Source organism: Bactrocera tryoni, chromosome 3 (genome assembly GCF_016617805.1).
Source record: "Bactrocera tryoni isolate S06 chromosome 3, CSIRO_BtryS06_freeze2, whole genome shotgun sequence".
NCBI lineage: Eukaryota > Metazoa > Arthropoda > Insecta > Diptera > Tephritidae > Bactrocera > Bactrocera tryoni.
The window spans coordinates 71,773,576-71,779,575 of NC_052501.1; positions in this window are offsets into that span (position 1 = coordinate 71,773,576).

Consider the following 6,000-nt stretch of genomic DNA (forward strand, 5'->3'; position numbering starts at 1 on the left):
ACGCATGCCACCTTAGCAGTGTATTGACATGTCGTTTATGTGATTTGCACAAATATTCAACGATTATGTAACACAAGCAATGAGTGATGAAAGAAAATCGATTTGAAAAATGTTAAACATTTTCAGCAATTTTTTATTTTTTTGGTTCAAGAAAAGTCAATGATTGCACGAATTACTCGAAATAGTTTACAATTTGCACACTTTTTGCAAAATGCAATTAATTAAAGTTGCAATAAATTTAAGTGAAAATGCAAGTTTTCTAACAAAATTCAATAAAGTTTTCAATTTTACACTTTTGAACACCTTCAAAGCTTACAAGCTGCGCAATTTATGGAGTTTCGTTTTACTTTTCGGCACTTTTGTATTAATCTAATCTAATCTTCAATCTAATAAGAAGATATTTTAAGTTTTTTTTGCACTACTAACTATTTAATTAGTGTCTTATTTTTTACCATTATTCCGCCCTTTCACAAGAGAAACGTTCTAACGCCGCCAGAAGGCACACCGCAACTGAAAGAGAAACTAATTGTTGCAACAAAAAGTCGTCGGTGAAAACATAGAAATTCTTTATTTGGAATGGCAGTATAAGCGTGGATTTAAGCCAACGCTTGGAAGCCGGAAGACTCGTGAAAGCGCATTTTCGAAAAGTGTGTTGAGTTGGCGCTTAAGCAGGGCCAGAGAGACCGGTAAATTCCAAGCGCCAAATGTGGCATCTCCATTTATTTACATTGTACGGCTTTCTTGGAATTGTGGAAACTGAAAAGTTTGCGTTGCATGCCGGTTAGAAGGTATAAACAAATGTGGTGAGTTATTTAGTGAGTTGTGTGGTGAATTTGTTGTGTGGAGGAAGAAAGAAGTAATTCTAAATGACAGATGACAAGCTTCATAAACACTATTTAAAACAAGAAGAAACATTAACTTCGGTTGCAGTGAAGCTAAATACCCTTCACAGGTGCATTTCTGTTAGTAACTATGTGTTCAGTTTGTATGGAAGCTATATGCTAGAGTAAGCCGATCTCAACAATTTCTTGGGAGATTACATTGCTGTCTTAGAAAATAATCTGTACCAAATTTCGTGAATATATCTTGTCAAATGCGAAAGTTTTCCATACAAGAACTTGATTCCGATCATTCAGTTTGTATGGCAGTTATATGCTATAGTCAATCGATCTGAACATTTTCTTCGGAGATTACATTGTTGTCTTAGAAAATAATCTGTACCAAATTTCGTGAATATATCTTGTCAAATTTGAAAGTTTTCCATACAAGAACTTTATTCCAATCATTCAGTTTGTTTGGAAGCTATATGCTAGAGTAATCCGATCTGAACAATTTCTTCGGAGATTACATTGTTGCCCTAGAAAATAATCTGTACCAAATTTCGTGAATATATCTTGTCAAATGTGAAAGTTTTCCATACAAGAACGTTATTCCGATCATTCAGTTTGTATGGAAGCTATATGTTATAGTGGTTCGATCTGATCAATTTCTTCGAAGATTACATTGTTGCTTTAGAAAATAATCTATACCAAATTTCGTGAATATATCTTGTCAAATGTGAAAGTTTTCCATACAAGAACGTTATTCCGATCATTCAGTTTGTATGGCAGTTATATGCTATAGTCAATCGATCTGAACAATTTCTTCGGAGATTACATTGTTGCCTTAGAAAATAACCTGTGCCAACTTTTGTGAATATATCTTGTCAAATGTGAAAGTTGTCCATACAAGAACTTGATTCCGATCGTTCAGTTTGTATGGCAGCTATATGTTATAGTGGTCCGATATCGGCAATTCCGACAAATGAGCAGCTTCTTGAAAAAAAAAGTGTCGTTTGCAAAATTTCAAAAGGATTTCTTAAAAACTGAGGGACTAATTCGTATATATACAGACAGACGGACACGGCTAAATCGACTCAGCACGACATACTGATCATTTATATATTTATTTTATAGTGTCTCCGACGCTTCCTTCTGGGTGTTACAAACTTCGTGACAAACTTAATATATGTACCCTGTTCAGGGTATCAATATCGACCGCTTTTGTTTTCCACAGCATAGAGCTTTACGTTGAGTGAGAAAGAAAAAACTATCTACAACATGCAAGAAAAGCGATCTCGTGCTCACAATGCACATCGTTCAGCTATTATCAGGATTTTTCAGACCTGATCACTGATCCAAACCGACTCCATTTATAATTACTCGCTTTCAAACTAAGTACCGCACAACAGTGTTTTGTTGGTCTCAACAAAATCCAAACTATTGTTTCAACTTCATATCATTGAAAGAGTTCGCTTCCTTGTCTTGAAAACAACTAAAGTGTTGAATGTAGACAGCGCTCGGTTTAGACGATGATCTCGAGATTCGGAAGATAATGCATAAATATTGCACAAGCCCATTTTTCATCAAGAAAGTACTGTCATACAAACTGACCTATCCGTATGAAGTTCTTTTATGCAAAACATTTCTAGTCGACAGAATACCTTCACGAAGAAGCACAGATTTTTGTCAAAGCTTAGATTAGGTTAGGTTGAATTTAAGAGATCTCATTTGGACAGCTTAGACAGCCAGCAGGTTGTGCTACTTAAAAATTCCTATATAATAGAACCCTTACAAATCGACAAAGCTCATTGAGCCATCCATAAATTTGTTGCGACGCGTGTTGTTAGTTTCGGCTATGTCTTCTGGTTCACCGAAGATATGACTGGCGAAATGTGCTAAACAATAAAAGAGCAAGTGGTTGGATGTTTCCGCTTCAACCTCCATTATACTAGCTAAGCATGCTATTGGGTCTAATAACAAATGCAACTCGGTTCTAGCACGACCTTCCCAAGGAACATCGCTTTGCTGTATGGGCACTTGAAAATTTCCAAAAAGATCCGAAGTTTTCGAGCCAAATTTTGTTCAGTGATAATGCCCATTTCTGTCCTATAATAACCGACTATTTCATGCCTGAAATTGAAGTTCGTGATCTCGGTTACATTTGACTTCAACAAGACCAACTTCAGACCATTCGCGCAGCTGTCGCACTGGAATCAGCTGTTTATAAATTTGCTGAATGACAGTTTGGAACCTTACAAGTTCCAAAAGGCCCATAATCTCACACCGAAGCAGAAACAAGTAAGACTAGAGAGATCGAAGCAGTTGCTTCGCTTGGCCGAAAGCGGTCAAATTCCAAACATTGTGTTTTCTGACGAAATAATTTTTCCAATTGAGCAGTTCGTAAACTCTCAACACGATAGGGTTTACTTGACCGACCGTTCAAACGAGAATCTAAGTCATCGGTTGGCCACCAGGACCCGCCACAAATAATGGTTTGGGCCGATGTCACCGCAGATGGGCGCTCTCCAATTGTTTTCATCGAGCCTGGCGTCAAAGTAAATGCGACATATTATCGGTGAAGTATTCTGGAGGCTGCTTTGGAGCCGTGGGCAAACAAACATTTCGGTCGCAAACCATGGAGGTTTCAGCAAGACTTAGCACCGTCTCACAAAGCGCGAGTGAACCAAGGATGGCTGAAAAACAACGTTCCGAACTTCATTGCGACCACACAATGGCTCTCGAATTCACCAGATACGAATCCAATGGATTATTCTCTCTGGCCCATTTTAGAGAGCAAGGTCCAACTGAGACGCCACGGCCAACATTTAAAAGAGATAATCTCCAAACAATAAATGGCAAAGAGTGTTCTTTCGAATGATAATAGACATTTCCCATTAAATTTGAAGGTTTTGTGTTTTTACTTTAAAAAAGTAGGGAACCTCAAACAGATCACCCTTTATAAATGCTTTATAGAGTCTGCGAGGTTTCCTTCTGGGTATTACAAATAAGAAATTAATTAGATAATGAACTAATCTACGAATAATCTTTTTAGGACCCTAAAGTACAACCTAAGCCAAGTAATAATTGCTTTTTCAATTTATTAATTTTTCATTCTGAATGTGATATCTCATTACGCCTATTCAGCATATCAATAATAGCGTCAGCAGTGTCTGTTTGAATTGTTTATGTTAATAGATTTCAAAGCCAATGGAAATATTGAAATTTTCCACTAACTTTTTGAGTTTAAAATTTAAATCAACATTCTAATCAGCGGCAAATAGAGAACGGCAGCCACTAATTAGCGCCACAATGTGCTATAAATTTATAATACCGTTATGCTGGTGTCAGCACACGATAATCGCGCGTTATACACGCTTAATTAAATGATTTTTGGAGAGCAATTATTCACAAATAAATCAGTGATAACTGAAAGAACGCATAAACGGTGGCAATTAAATGGATCAGCAAATAAAATGGGCGAGATTAATTGGCGGGACAGCATTTTATTGCAACCAGTGTTATTTACAGTTGTGCAGAAAGAACAAAAATAGGAAGCATCAGCTAGTAAAACTGCAAAATTTTCAAATTTATGCTAGAGTTGAGACAAATTAAGAGCACGAAGTGAGAATCAACAAAAATTTTTTGCGTATTAACGGAAATATAAGAATCACGTTAAAATAAGAATAGAAATAAAAAACATTTTAAAAATTACGCGACAACATAACCTCATTTTTATATAATTAGACACTGCAACACATAAAAGTATAGTTCATACTTGTAGATTTGTGTGTGTGAACTCCCACGCCATCACTCAGCCGGCGAGTTCATGGTGCATCCGATGTCAATGCGCTTAATTCTGGTCAACAGTTACAGTTATTATTTACGCAGAGCTCGGCTTAGCACTCGGCAGCAGGCAACTCAGCAGGGAGTCAAACTTCAATATTTTCTTTCACGCGCATTTTTGTTGTGTTCGCATCGCTATAGCTGTCTGTCTGTCATAGCCGTTGTGCCACCACACCACCTTATTACAGCGTAAATACCGTTAAATGTTGGATTTAGCGAAACGTAAATAAGCCGCTTGCACACAACAACAATATGTGAGTAAATCAACTGCAAATTGTTAACTCAACAATGCGTTTTGGTCCATTGACCTAGACTGGCGCGTGGTGTTTTTCGAAATGACCGTTTGTTTTTGTTTACTTTAAGCGAATTTGGGTAAGATTGAAAGTAGAAAGTGGTATAAATTTTACCTTACAAGTTAGTGATTTCGTGAATATATCTTGGCAAATGCAAAAGTTTTCCATATAAGAACTTGATTCCGAACGTTCGATTTGTATGGCAGCTATATGCTATAGTGGTTCGATCTGATCAATTTCTTCGAAGATTACATTGTTGCTTTAGAAAATATTCTGTACCAAATTTCGTGAATATACATTGTCAAATGCAAAAGTTTTCCATACAAGCACTTGATTCCTATTGTTTGGTTTGTGTGGCAGCTATATGCTATAGCTAACCGATCTGAACAATTTCTTCGGAGATTACATTGTTGCCTTAGAAAATAATCTATACCAAATTTTGTGAATATATCTTGTCAAATGAAAAAGTTTTCCTTACAAGAACTTTATTCCGATCGTTCGATTTGTATGGCAGCTATATGCTATAGTTATCCGATCTGAACAAATTCTTCGCATATTACATTGTTGCCTTAGAAAATAATCTATACCGAATTTTGTGAATATATCTTGTCAAATGAAAAAGTTTTCCTTACAAGAACTTTATTCCGATCGTTCGATTTGTATGGCAGCTATATGCTATAGTTAACCGATCTGAACAATTTCTTCGCATATTACATTGTTGCCTTAGAAAATAATCTATACCAAATTTCGTGAATATATCTTGTCAAATGTAAAAGTTTTCCTTACAAGAACTTGATTCCGATCGTTCGGTTTGTATGACACCTATATGTTATAGTTAACCGATCTGAACAATTTCTTCGGAGATTACATTGTTGCTTTAGAAAATAATCTATACCAAATTTCGCGAATATATCTTGTCAAATTTGAAAGTTTTCCATACAAGAACTTAATTCGGATCGTTCCGTTTGTATGGCAGCTATATGTTATAGTGATCCGATGTCGGCAGTTCCGACAAATGAGCAGCTTCTTGAAGAGAACATGAC